This window comes from Rana temporaria, chromosome 1, assembly GCF_905171775.1.
Source record: "Rana temporaria chromosome 1, aRanTem1.1, whole genome shotgun sequence".
NCBI lineage: Eukaryota > Metazoa > Chordata > Amphibia > Anura > Ranidae > Rana > Rana temporaria.
The window spans coordinates 11,573,094-11,588,594 of NC_053489.1; positions in this window are offsets into that span (position 1 = coordinate 11,573,094).

A 15,501-nucleotide genomic window follows, 5' to 3' on the forward strand; every position below is an offset into this window, starting at 1 on the left:
CTTACCCCCCGCATGCCATCCCCAACCTCCCCCCAACCGGGCCTTGGCAAAATTTATTCCACGCAGCCGGTCCCCGGTGCCAAAAAGGTTGGGGACCACTGGGTTAGAGCCCCTGTCAGTTAATTTTTTTTTACCATCCCTGTCCCATTGCAGAGATTTCTCTTCACTTCCTGCCCCATAACAGCAAGTGAGAGGAAATATATGCAAATTAAGGGAATCCAATGTCCCCCCATGCTCTAAGAACTAGTGTCCCCACTCAAAAATTTCAGGGTGTGCCTTAAACAGAAATGGGTGTGGCCTTGACAGGAAGGTAGGTGGTGCACAAGTTTAGTCAGGCCTAAGGTAGCACAAAACCTAAATACACTACTGTGCACACTTCTAGCCAAGATGCCTCCAAACTGTGTAAAGAACACAAATAACTTCTGATACATTTGCACCCCAAAAGTGACAGCAGTAGTAAAAAGGCATACTTTATTTTGGATGCAAAATAGGGGATCAGGCAAGAGTCTATCTATCTATTTCAAATTCAAATTAATTTGCAAATTTGTATAATTCATTTTGTTATAATTTATTAGTTGACATTTGCTATGATTGTGATTTGGAAATTCAGAGACATCCGAATCTCCAATTAATGAAAATGTTGTCTGAATTTTGATGTGTAAATAAATGAATTGCACATGTCTAGTGTCTACATGGAAGACTCTCCTCAGTGCAAAACACATAAAGGTTCTCTTGGAGTTCACAAAACAATCCCCTGAAGAAATCTCAGACTGTGAGGACAGAGATTCTCTCATCTGATAAAACCAAAATGGAAATGTTTGGCCTCAATTCTAAATGTTATGTCTGGAGGAAACCAAGCCGTGCTCATTACACATGTGAGATTTGTTTCGGTGTGAATACAAATTCTGACAAGTTTTTGGTTATTCAGAGATTCGGTTGAATCTGAATCTCTGAATAAAATTGTAGCAAATAGTAACACATTTTGTTGAAATTCATTAAATTTAAAGGGTTTGTAAAGGAGTTTTTTCTTTAGCTAAATTGCTTCCTTTACCTTACTGCAGTCCTGGTTTCATGTCCTCATTGTTTGTTTTTGCTCTGATGTTGCTGTAATCCTTCTCTGTTCTGGTTGTCTGTTTCCTTATGAAACAAGTCATGGGAGCTTTCTCTCTGTGGCCACTAATTAAGGAGGTGTGATTACTGTAGCACCAATCAGTTTCATTTTACAAACCATCACTGCCCTGTATTGGCTCTGTTTCTCTGTATATCACAGAAGCTGGAAACAGCATGCAAAAACGAAACTGAAACTGTAGGTACATTATATGATTGATTTTTTATCTATTTTTAATCATTTTTAAAAGGAATCAGTTAACTAGTATGTCTCTATACCCAGTAAACAGTCATTTCAGCAAAAAAAAATCCTTTACAACTCCATTAATTTTGTTTATTCATTTCGTAATGAATTCCAAATTTTCATACAAGTCGGAACAGTTGAAAAATGATCGACCGATTTGAATTCTGTTTGAAGAATAGCTGGTTGTTAAGCAGCGGGCCAGTAACCCGGCCACCACGTCTTTAAAAACCGATGACTCATCAGCTGTCCACGGGCTTCCTCAGCTGAAATGTAAACAACAAAATGCAGAAAAAACAAAAATAGTGTGGGGTCCCCAAAAAAAACATACCAGGCCCTTACCTGAGAATACAGCCCAGCAGGTCAGGAAAGAGGGGGGCGAGCAAGTGCCACACCCCCTGAACCATACCAAACCACATTCCCTCAACATGGGGTGGGGTGCTTTGTGGTGGGGGGCTCTGATTTTGTCCCAATATAACCTAGCATCATGGAGCAATTCATTCTAAAATTCCTAATAGAAGCAATGTAGCCATTAATCAGGGCTCAGCACTCTGCTCTCCCCTCTTCCTGTGTACCTGATCTGTGTTTACATTAGAGATTAGAAGTCTGGCAGGCTGTCAAACATGGAAGGTGGGTCAGAATGAAACTACTTCTGCTGATGCAATTTTACCCGTTGAAAATAAAAATTATATTTTTTATAAAACGCATATTTTTCATTACTTGTAAGCTGCGTATAAGCCATTAGAGTATCTTGCTTTTTGTTACAGGAATATGGGCAGAACCTTTGCTAGGATTTTAATGTCCACATGTAGTAGAGAAATTGAGCGATATGAATCGGGTTAGTGAGGTCCTTGCCCAGTTTCGGGATCACAATATTCAAGGCCTCCCTCATGAAGTCTGGTAGGACAGCCGCTTCAAAGATATATTTGTACAGGGAAAACAATTCGGGGACTAAGACCTCCGAATTGGCAGCATAGAAGTCAAGGGGAAGGCTGTCTCATTTAGAGGCTTTAGCAGGGGCAAGGGTGGCAGTTGCAGTGGCAATTTAATCCGTGGAGAGGGGGACTCAAGGGTAGAGTGTCCAAAGTAGTACCGGTCACTTGCGAGGATTATAAGGATTTATAATATAAACAAAATTCTGCAGCAATCAGCGATGGACCAGTAATTTGGGTGTCCTGCATGTCCAACAAAATAATAACCTACAGTCTTGGTGTGCCAATTAATCCAGCAATTTACCAGACCGCTAACCCTGATTAAAAATCCATTGCCTACAAAAGAAAAGCTTTTGTTAAGTTTTTCATGGTGCAGTTTGTCAGCAAGGTGAGTTTGTGATTTCTTTTTTTTTTTCAAATAACAATTTTATTAGACACAGGGTAACCCCTGAGTCACAGAGGAGACAATACAAAAAGAAAACTTCAGAACATTAGCAAAAACAGTGCATATGATATTGCAGCACATTAGAAGGCAGACATCAGGGGGGAGCTTGGCGGCTCCCCACGTAAGCGGCTAAACCACCAGCACATTCTGCCGGAAGTCGAAACATAGCACACAAAAAAAACCTCTTGAATAATAGAGACAGAAAATAAATAAAAGGAATGGATCAGAATGGAGATGAAGAAAGAACAGGTAGGGGGACTGCAGGTGCAGGGAGGTAGGGAGAGAGAAGGCGGGGAAGGGGTAAGGGGAGGCTCGACCCGTGGCTCAGGGCGGATCCTCATGGCGATGCCATTCCTACCAAATCTTGTCATGCTTCTCCAATCTATCCTGCAGCCTAGCTGTCATTTTCTCCATTAGCTCAACATCTTTAATCCTGGCGTACAGGTCAGTTTGAGAGGGGGGGGACAGGCTCTTCCAATGGAGAGCGACCAGGCACCTCCCGGCCGTTAATACATGCATCATCAATTTTTTGGAGGATTTGGGATCAGCAGGGATGACACCCCTAGTAAAAATAGGGGACCGGTACTCCCAGGAGGCGAGACAGCAACTGCAGGTCCAGTATATGTGGTACAAAGTACCCTTGGCTCCCTGGCAACGCCAACACCTTTCGGAGCTGGATGGATATATAGCATGGAGAACATCTGGTGTCATATACCAAAAATACAGTACTTTATAGGCGTTCTCCTTGTACAGCGTACAGAGAGAGCTTTTAGCTGCCTGAGTCCAGATCGTCTGCCATGTAGCCTCCGGGATCTCCTCCCCAAGCGCCTTTTCCCAACAAAGTATGTATGCATGCTTACCCATGGAGGGGAAGGAGCGAGAGTTTAACAGCCTATATATGTCTGATATCAACACGATATCAACACGCGGCGAGCAGATCCCTCCAGTACCAGTTTTTCGAAAGGCGTTGGCACCGAAAATTGGAGCTTTGGGGCAAATGATTGCGCATAGTGTCTTATCTGCAGATACCCATAGAACACCTGGCGAGGCAATTTGAATTTCTTTTGCAAATCAGAGAATGAGTGCAGTTTTCGGGTAATAGGGTCCACTAAATGACCAAAGTGGAAGAGGTCACGCGTCGCCCAAGGTGACGACATCTGGTGGGTCAGACCATCAGGCATCCTGGGGTTGAACAGGAAAGATGTCAAAAGGGACCGCTCTGAGCTCAAACCATACGCCGGGGACAGCCTACGCCAAAGCGTCCTGAGGTGGAGCATGGGTCCTAAAAGTCGGCCCGGGTCCACCTCCGCGCTCGCGTTCTACAACAGGCTATTCGGGTGCGTGGGGGCCAGCCATATTTTCTCAACTTCTGTCCATTTGTTATAGGAGCGCTGGGGGAACCAAGAGGTAACGGCGCGCAATTGGGCTGCCTGGTAATATTTAAGCAAGTCGGGGAACCCCAATCCCCCGTCGGTGCGGGATGCTGTCAGGACCGTTCTGAGTATCCTGTGCCGCCCATAATTCCAGACAAAGCGTACCAAATCCGCTTGGAGCTTACGTAGATCCGCATATGGGACTGGGACAGGCAACGTCTGGAAGAGGTAGAGGAGTTTGGGAAGGATGACCATCTTAACAGAGGCCACCCTACCCAAAAGAGAGATGTGATGGGCCCTCCATTTCTGCAAAATTTCTCTTATGGACCTATAGAGGGGGGGGGATTAGCCTTATATAAGGTGTCAAAAGACGGGGTGATCTGCACACCCAGGTATTTCAGACCCGCTGTTGCCCAATGGTAGGGGAAGCATTGTTTTAGATGTCGGACCTCCTCGTCAGGGATGTTAATGGTGAGAGCTACCGACTTTGCCGCGTTTATCTTATAACCCGACAGGGACCTATATAAATCAAGTTCCGCGTGCAGGTTAGGAAGGGAAATTCTGAGTTGGGTCAGGGTCAGTATTACGTCGTCCGCAAAAAGCGCCATCTTAAATTCCCTACCCCGCACCGGAACTCCCCGAACGTCCGGGTTCCTGCGAATAGACGCCGCCAGGGGTTCTACGCATAGTGCGAAAAGGAGCGGCGAGAGTGGGCATCCCTGGCGTGTCCCATTGGCTATCGGAAAAGAAGGAGAATGGGCAAAGGGGGTCTTAACCTGAGACGTAGGGTTCGTGTAGAGGTGCCGTATGGCCCGGAGGAAGGGGCCCCGGAACCCCACGTGTTTTAGCGTGGAAAACAGGAAGGGCCAGCTAAGGCGGTCAAACGCATTTTCTGCATCTAGACTGAGGGCCAATGATTCTTGGCCCTCCCTGTTTACCACATCTATCAGGTCGATAACCCGTCTTGTGTTGTCCCCCGCTTGATGGAGGGGGACAAAGCCTACTTGGTCCTTGTGGACCAGGGAAGGGAGAACCACATTCAAACGCAGCGAGAGGAGCTTGGTAAATATTTTTAGATCTGAGTTGAGTAGCGCGATTGGCCTGTAACTAGCGCACGCAGACGGGTCTTTGTCAGGGTTTGGGGATCAGTGTTAGGAACGACCGTTGCATGTCTGTGGGGATGGGGGTCGACTGAAGGAAGGCATTAAACAACTTACACATACGCGGGAGGAGGATGGGGAGGAACGTCTTATAGTACTCATATGGGAGGCCATCCGGGCCAGGGGATTTATGTGCAGGCAGTGTCTTAATGGTGGCCGTGAGTTCCTCCTCAGTTATAGAGGCGTTAAGGGAGAGAAGGGCTGCAGCCTGGATCCTGGGGATTCCGCTGCGTTCTAAGTAGTCATGCAGGCGGTCAGCGATATCGGGGGATGGAGGGTCGTGCGGGATGTCAGGGTCACTGTATAGGGCCGTGTAAAACTCCTCAAAGGCACAAGCTACATCCCGAGGGTGGGTCAGGAGACATCCTGCCCCGTCTTTAATCTGGTGGAAGGTGGTCATGTGGGAGCGTTCCGATAACTTACGTGCCAGCAGGGAGTGGGCCTTGTTTCCCTTGTCATAGTATTGTTGTTTCAGTCGGAGCAGGGCCTTCTCCACCTGGCCCAGAGCCAGATCTCGGAGTGTTGTGCGCAAAAAGACTATCCTTTTAAGAAGGGGTATGGAAGGAGAAGTTTGCAGTTGGATCTCCAGGATCCTCAGGTCCCATCTTTTTTCATGGCTGAGGAGAGCGCCACGCAGCGCCCCCGAAGGACCGCCTTGTGGGCCTCCCAGAGAGTGGCCAGGGAGACATCCGGGGTGTCATTTTCAACAAAGTAATGCTGCAACGTCGACTCCAGCTCCGACCTGGAGGGGCCATACTGGAGCAAAAAGTTGTTCAGCTGCCAGTGACACGGCCTTTGGTTGGGGGCACCCAGGTTCAGGGTCATGACCACCGGGGCATGATCCGACCAGGATATCGGCAATATCCGGGCCTCCCTAGTAACACGAAGGGTAGCGTTGTTAACGAAAAAGTTGTCTATACGGGAGTGCATGCGGTGTGGGGCCGAGTAAAACGTGAACTGTCTGTCCCCCAGGTGAAGGGCGCGCCATGTGTCAAATAGGGCATAACGTCTTGTGAGCTGGCGGAAAGTCCCTGTGGGCTCGGGTTTGCGGGTCAGAGGGGTTCATTACCTGGCGGTCAAGGGTCACCGACTGAGATAGGTTAAAGTCCCCGCCAATCAGCAGATATTCATTAGGCGCCCGAAACAGGCGCGCAAGTATCCTGGAGAGGAAGTGAATCTGGTGGGTGTTAGGGGCATATAGGGTGCACAAGGTGATGGGTTGTGTTTGCCAGAGGCCTCTCAGGATGATATAGTGCCCCCTTGGGTCAATAAACGACTCGGAACACGTGAAGGGGGAACCATGCTTGAAAAGGATGGCCACTCCCGCCCGCTTTCGGTGATTAAACGCCTGGAAAACCTAGGGGTATTGTCTGGCCGCAAACGCAAAGGCATCTCCCTTGTTGAAATGCGTCTCCTGAAGGAGGACAATGTCTGCCCCAGAATGCCTGATCTCCCTCAGGGCAAGATGCCTCTTCTTATTTGAATTTAGGCCGTGGACATTAAGAGATACTATATTAGCCATAGTCACGGGTATATGCAAACAAGAGGCCACTTATCTGATCCAGTTGCGGGGTTCACCTGAGGGGGGCGCCAGGACACGGGAGCCGATCGGGTATCCGCCAGGGGCACGAGCCGGACCGTGGGAGCGGGGAGAGGGAGGGAAGGAAGGAGGAGGGAAAAGAGGGAAAGAGGAAGAAAAAAAAAGAAAGACAACAGCATTTAATGCACAACAATCAAGGTAACATAGTGCAAAAAAGGCCCGAATGCACCGCGCCATTCAGGACCCAGAGGGTTCCAATAAGTCCTCCCGACCAAGACCCCCCAGAAGGGGGAGGGACCAGGCCGGGGGGACATAGAGAACAGTTTCAATCAATAAACAGAGAAATGCAATCAGGTATCAAGGAAACTCTGGAAGGATAAACCTAAGGGCTAAGTGACTAGCTAAGGGCCTAGGGGGGACTGCTAGTGTGGTTAATGGGTGGGCCAGGGGGGGCAAAGGGGGAACATGCCAAAAGAGTGGCCAGAATGGGGTCCAGGGTCAACAGTTTTCAGCCATGCCTGGGGCCGGTGGGGGCACGTGGGGGGAGATTTTTCACTGCTTCAGGTGAGCCCCGTAAGCAATCAAGGACGGTTGGATTACCAAGGTGCTGGCAATGCTTGTAGCAAAAAGTGGAGGAAAGAAATTGGACAGCCGCACTCCAAAATAACTTAAAAGAAAGTTGTCTTTTATTTTGAACTGTACACACACAGTCACTGCAACCTCAAAGACAGGACAGCCGACACTTTTCACACTCGTAATTTAGTGCTTAATCATGGCCGTCAGACCGTGGGTGGCGGCGGTGGCGTTGCCACCAAGTCCCATTCTTGGAGGCGGGGAACAGGGATGTCCATAGTTTCGCAGAACGCCTCCAGGTCTTCCGGGTACCGGAGCACCGTCGATTGTCCCTGCCGACGGGTAGTGAGGCTGAAAGGGGAACCCCAGCGGTAGACTATGTCACGTTCCTGCAGCGAGAGAAGGAGGGGTTGTAGGAGTCTGCGCTTCTGCAGGGTTATCCAAGACAAGTCCAGGTACAGCTGTAGTTGAGAGTTGCCAAGGACCACCTTCCTGATGGTGCGGGCTTTTCGCATAATGTCCTCTTTCAGGGGGAAGGAGTTGATTTTGCAGATGATGTCGCGAGGTCTGGAAGCAGGGCCCTTGGGCCGAAGGGTGCGGTGTGCCCGATCCATCTCTATCGGCTTGTTCGGGGGTTCGCCCAAAAGATCGTTAAAGAGGGTCTGAAGGGTATCATGCAGGTCCTCGGGGCCCTCCGACTCAGGCAGGTCCCTGATGCGGATGTTGTTCCTGCGCCCCCTGTTGTCCAAATCCTCCACTTGGTGCTGCATGTCTCTAAGCATTAAACGATGGTCGGCGCCTTGCACCTGAGTGCGATGGACCGCTAGTTTGGTTTCTTGGATTTCCTCCTCCGCCATTTCTACTCTGTCAGAAAGGTGCTTAAAGTTGGCATGGAGAAATTTAATCTCAGCGCAGCAGGCCGATTTGACCTCCTCAATGAGCAGCCTGAAGTCATCTTTAGTTGGCATGGCCTGGAGGTACGCTTGCCAGGGGGGGTGCTCAGGAAGACGAGGGTCAATCCCCTGATGGGGTTGGGAGATTTGCTGAGGGGGGGGGACCCCGCAGTAAGTTCAGGGGGGCCTCATGCCGGGCTGGGATCTCGGAGTGCAGCTGGGGCACTGAAGGGCTCAGCCATTCTGGGGGGCGCACTGGGGGGAAGCATGTCTGTCCACAGGGACCCCAGTCGGGGAGCCAGCCACTCGGGCGTATGATGTTGCCGGATCCGTCCCCCACACATCAGGCTCGGGGTCCATGCCCTGTGAAATTCTCTGAGGCTGGGGGGGAGCAGGAGGGGCGCAGGCTGTGGCCTGTGCGCACCAGGGGGCACCATTTGTAAGGCCCCTGGTGCCCAGGCACTATCATGGACTGGCAGGGGGGGAAAGTCCTCTGATAGAGCAGGAGAGGCAGGGGAGTCAGGACTCCCAGAGGTTAGGCCCGGATCCGAGGCCGTACAGAACAGTCTGGGGACATCCCTGAGCATGGGGGGTGGCGAAAAGTACCCACGGAGGGTCGCAGAGGTACCGGGCGGTGCTTGAGAGGACCCCCGGACCCTGGAGGATCGGGTGCGCCTGGATCCACCCATAAAAGAGCCGTCTGTGTCCCCGCAGCAGGCCGTTTCACTGTGGGCTGTGGAGGAGCTCAGTGCTCACACGTCCATACCAGGCAGCTTCCGGACACGCCCCCCGAGTTTGTGATTTCAACGCAATGGTGTTGTCGGGAGAAGAATTTGCCGCAAAAGTTTCAGCAAAAAGTATCAGCGAGGGACGTCAGCCGGTCGGTGGCTTGTTGTAGAATAATTTTGGAGGAGGCTTTCAGCTGGTTTATGCACCTAGATAATAGAGAGTGGGCATGTAATTTGAAAGCCTCCCATACCAATCCTCCATACCAACCCCACCTAGGCTGTATCGCGGTTAGAGTTATGAAGGTAAAGTAAAATTGCATTCTTGCTGAATGTTCTCTTGATCCGCCAGGGCAGTCAGCTAAAAAAGAGAGTAATCACTGAGGATGAGGCCTAACCTGAGGAGCGAGGTGGAGAGTTACCCAGTAGGGGTCCAGGGTCCGAAAGTATTCCAGGGTGGAATCTTACTTTCTCCATCAGAGGTAGCAGGGTAGTGGACACCACTATAAAATCTATATGGGACATGGTTGAATGCATTGCTGAGAAAAAAAGAAAATGCTTGAGTGGTCGGGTATTCCGTCTTATTATTTTATTATTATTATTATTATTATTATTATTATTATTATTATATATGATTTATATGCCAACAGTTTACGCAGCGCTTTACAAGGTATAGGGGGACAAAACAATTACAGTACAGTTCAATACAAAAAGGTAAAGGAGGGCCCTGCTTGTAGAGCTTACATTCTAATTGGAGGGGTGGTGGTACAAAAGGTAATAGCTACAAAGAATTGGATGGGGGAGGCTCGGGATAGTTGTTAGTTAGGTGTGGGATAGGCTTCTCTGAATGAATTTGTTTTCAGGGATCTCCTAAAGGTGGACAGGGTGGGGGCTGATTGGACATACTGGGGCAGAGAGTTCCAGAGGATGGGAGAGGCTCTGGAGAAGTCCCAAAGGCAACCATGGGAGGAGATAACAAGAGAGCTAGAGAGCAGGAGGTCCTGGGAGGAGCGGATGGGATGATTTGGGTGATATCTGCAGGTGAGGTTGGTGATGTAGATGGGGGCGATGTTGTGAATGGCCTTGTATGTTATGGTTAGCATTTAGAATTTTACACGGTGGGGTAGGGGAAGCCAGTGAAGGGATTGGCAGAGAGGAGCAGCAGTCACAGATCGGTTAGTGAGGTGTATTAGTCTAGCATCAGAATTCATAATAGACTGAGGGGGTGATAGCATGCTTAAGGGTAGGTCATTAAGGAAAAAGTTTCCAAGTCGGGATATAATCAAGGAGCGAATAAGTTGCTTTGTGGTGTCATTAGTCAGGAAGAGTCGGATTCTGGAGATGTTGCTGAGCTTAAGGTGGCAGGAGTTAGCCAGTGATTGAATATGGGGGATTGGATATATATTTACAAGTGTTCTTCAAAGCAAAGTCCACAAATAAACAACTTAATTGAGTCGGCGATGCGATAGCAGAGAATGAGTGCAGGCAATCTAGTGCTGGATTGAGAACCATATCAAAATTTCCCAACTAAATAGCTGGCATAGCTGGAAATTGGGCCATAAATAGAAAACCGTCACTAACTACCATAGAACTGTGGGGGGGGGGAATGTAACAGGCCAAAATTAGATAAGGCCTCCCATACAATACCACATGCATAAAAAATGAATCTGCCCTGAGGGTCCAAGATTACTGATAGAATCTCAAATTGGACTGTTTTGGCAATCAGAACAGAAACTCCCCGGGAAGAGGTGTGCATGGCATGGCAATCCCAGCCTATCCAGGGGAGTTTAATAGCTATTTGAAGTTGCCCAGTAATGTATGTCTCAACTAGGATCACAGTGTAATTTGAGGTAATTAAAGACAGCGGAGCATTTAAGCTTATCACAGATTCCACAAACATTCCACGTGAGAAACTTTATGGGGGCCATGGGTTAATCAAGATCAAGACCGCCCTGCCAAAGGTAGTGATCAGGAGATTCTCTAGAAAGGTAGCAGGGCTGGGGATTTCTAATCCCTCAGGGAGGCTGATAAAGCAAAAAGCAAATCAAGCACCAGGCTTTATTCTCCAGGTCAACTGGTTTCTGGGTGAATTGCTGGATCTGATGCTGCATGGGTTCCGATGTGTGCTTCTGGGGGTGTCCTCAGTTTGACTGATCCTGGCCTCCATCTCTGTGATATGATCTCACAGTTTGTGCATATCATGTCTTATGAGGGATATGTCCACTTTCACCTCTCTATCTTATGCCGCATACACACCATCACTTTATGTGATGAAAAAAAACGACATTTTCTGTGAAGTAAAAAACGACGTTTTTGAAACTTCAATTTTCAAAGACGAAGTTGCCTACACACCATCGTTTTTCTCACAATGTTCTAGCAAAGCGAGGTTACGTTCACCACGTTTTTCCATTGAAGCTAGCTTCATAAGTAGCTTCTGGGCATGCGCGGATGAAAAAACGTCGTTTTAAACGACGTTTTTGCTACACACGATCAATTTCTGTGAAGTAAAAGTTGACGTTTTGAAAAACGACACATAAAATTGAAGCATGCTTCAATTTTTTTTGGTCGTTTTTTAGAAGACATAAAACGACGTTTTCCCCCACACACGGTCAATTAAAGTGACGTTTTTAAAAACGTCATTTTTTTTCATCACATAAAACGACCGTGTGTACGCGCCATTAGTCGTCAGAGTTGCTTGGAAGGTGGAAATAGCCTTCAGCACTTTAGTGATATCAGCCATGGCAGGATCCGGAGCTAGTACAGCAGCGGCGCCATCTTCCTTCAAGTGATTACGCTTTTGCCTCTGATATTTGTCCAGAGAAGGCGTAGGAGTAGTGGATTTATGAGACAGGGACATGTGGAGAAGGGTTGACAGTACACTAAATGAAGATAAAAATACCAAAAGTGGGCACTCAGGATCTCAGGAATACGACAGACTGGAAGCAGAGCTCAGCACATGTGTACCCTACTCCAAGCTACGCCCCTCACCCACCACCCACTGTGTTTATTGCCCCATTTCAATTATTTTGTCTCTCAGTATTTAGACATGTACTGTAACTGAAGCATGCTGACATGTTTCAAAATATTTAAAAAAATTGTTAGGGATGAAGTTTGACTTCACCAGTACACTGAATTCTCAGCAATTCCCCCGGCATTCACAAAATTTGCACATTTTAGACATTTGGCTGATAAGTTTGCAAGTTCACCAACAGAAATAAGGGGCAACCTATAATGCAGTGCATACTTATTGCCTCTAGCCATCTGAGTCACAAGAGCCAATAATGTAAAGGAATGGATAACCCAAACCTCTTCTCATATGAGGGTGGCCTTACAGCAGCCATATTGTCAGTGTGGGTCGGAATTGTTAGGGACATCTGACAGTTCTGTGTAGGGAGAGATTTTTTATTTTGTCATTGGTACATCTTTTGACCTCTGCATCAGAAAATGTCAGCTTGTAGACCTTGCCTTGTCCCACTACACAATGTGATATCAAATACAAAAACAGGTCTAAAATACCTTCTGCTGGATCACACATTTATTGTCAAAGTAGTCACAAAAAGTCAGACATCAATATAGAGACCTTGGCTCGCCACAGAAAAGTTTTTATACTGATTTCAAATTGTCAAATTCTCATTAGGATACTGAACAGCATACAGTGTAAAATTGTCCAGCAGCAAGATAGTTTTAATTGGGGATAATAGGCCTAACTGGTATATGCCTAACTTTTATCTTATCAGTTGGGATAGGGGGTTTGGTGAATGATGGGCGGTGGATTAGGTGCACACTGTTCTTGCACTTAGTCTTTCAAACAATCCAGTGGCAGTCTTCAAACAAAAGGCAGCTTAAAGAGCAGACTGGCAGTAACATGCTAATATTCTAATTTATGCACTGCCATGGGGGACATGTACCGATTGAAAAATAAAAATAAAACAATAATAATAATAATAATCTCTCTCTACACAGAAGTGTCAGCTGTCCCTATCAACACTGATAATAAAGCTGCTGTGACCCCACCCATCCATCGATACGATAGGTCATCCATTCCTTCATCCATTCCTTGTTTACCGCATTAGAGGTTGTTCTCTATGTTGGTGTTGAACCTGTAAACTTTTCAGCCAAAAGTGTGTGATTCACAAGCTTTATGAATCCCAGGGATTAACCACAAATCTATGGTAACTGCTGAACCTTATAAAAAACATAAAGGAAAAATTGCACTAATCATGTAAAAAGATAAATAATAAGTGTAGCAGCCAGCACCAACAATGGAACAATGTTGTATACAAAAATAAAAAGTGCAGCGCTAAATTACATATGGTAAAAACCATATATAAAAAATGTATTTTGCAAAAGGCAAATACAGTGCTCACAACCAAGTGAGAATATATTGGACCTGATTAAAGTAAACAAATATGAATACCTAGAGGTATATGACAAAAAATATATAATATATGTGGATAACCCTATATATCACAAGGGTGATATAAGTGAAAAAAAAGAGAGTCCAATACTAATAAATGGAACTACTCCAATTACAGAAAGTCCAAATATGAAACAAATAAAGAAAAAGCGTCATTGAGGTAGACTAAGTTAAAAAACATGTGAGGCGAGTCGTCTCAAGGCAGGATTTAGATGCACGATCCGTAGTACAATCCAATAATGACTTGAACAGGTGAGAGAAGTCACATCAAGGTATCACTCTTTCAGGGTCAGCCAAGACATCCAAATGGTAAATATAAAAGATGGATACTCTTACCAGATAAGGTGGACACACTCGTCAGCGATGGTGTGTCAATCGGGCATGTACGAGCTCCTCAAATCGGTGGCAACAAATGGAACAGCCGATGAAATTGTTGATAATCACCATCAGAAGTCAAATGTATCCAAATTGGTGGTATAAATCCCTGAAGGAATCCTTACAGAGGGCAGCAGGTGTATATGTCCGTTCATAGGAACATTTAAGGAAAAGGAAAACAGCTCCACATGGTGTAGTTATTCCCAATAAAAAAGGCCTTTATTAGGCATGGATAAATACAATAAAAGCAAAAAAATGAATAAAAAGGCACAGGTCTTTAGAAGAGACCAGTACAGGTGATCACATAGAAAAAATAATGCAGCGTGGTAAGCAGGTAGCAAATATAGGCTATGTACCCGACATGGATCATGCCCCAGTTGAAGAGCCAGTAGCTCGAAACATGTTGGGTACATAGCCTATATTTGCTACCTGCTTACCACGCTGCATTATTTTTTCTATGTGATCACCTGTACTGGTCTCTTCTAAAGACCTGTACTGGTCTCTTCTGTTTTCCTTTTCCTTCAATGTTCCTATGAACGGACATATACACCTGCTGCCCTCTGTAAGGATTTCTTCAGGGATTTATACCAATTTGGATACATTTGACTTCTGATGGTGATTATCAACAATTTCATCGGCTGTTCCATTTGTTGCCACCGATTTGAGGAGCTCGTACATGCCCGATTGACACACCATCGCTGACGAGTGTGTCCACCTTATCTGGTAAGAGTATCCATCTTTTATATTTACCATTTGGATGTCTTGGCTGACCCTGAAAGAGTGATACCTTGATGTGACTTCTCTCACCTGTTCAAGTCATTATTGGATTGTACTACGGATCGTGCATCTGATTCCTGCCTTGAGACGACTCGCCTCACATGTTTTTTAACTTAGTCTACCTCAATGAGGCTTTTTATTTATTTGTTTCATATTTGGACTTTCTGTAATTGAAGTAGTTCCATTTATTAGTATTGGACTTTTGTTCACTTATATCACCCTTGTGATATATAGGGTTATTCACATGTATTATATATTTTTTGTTATATACCTCTAGGTATTCATATTTGTTTACTTTAATCAGGTCCAATATATTCTCACTTGTTTGTGAGCACTGTATTTGCTTTTTGCAAAATACATTTTTTATATATGGTTTTTACCATATGTAATTTAGCGCTGCACTTTTTCTTTTTTATTGCTGAACCTTATCCCTACACCTGTATTTATACATAATAATAATAATAATAATAATAATAATAATAATAATAATAATATGAATATGAATATTAATAATAAACACGGCAGTCTTGGCCATCAATTTCACAACTTCTCATTTTTTCTGTTTCATGTACAATATGTCATAATGATATTTGTATAACCTTCACTATCTACGGTGCTGACAAAGATGGATTCTGTGTATTTTAGGTTTGGCCTTTTTTTCCTGCTCTATAAGCAGATTCATATTCCAGTCTATCAGTAATAAATAACAGAATTATTCTTTATAAACCTGACACTCTCACAGCCTTTAGCTCATCCATTAAGTCAGTGTCAGGATCCTGGGCTGCTGTCAGTGATGAGGAGGTTGGGAGAAGAACTCATTGGAGTCTATCAGAGACTCGGCCATGTTGTCTTCAGATATCTTCTTATATTATTGTGGTTGTTGTCTTTGTGTGTGACCCCCTGCACATCTGACACCCAGAACTCTGCTCACCGCTGTGATATG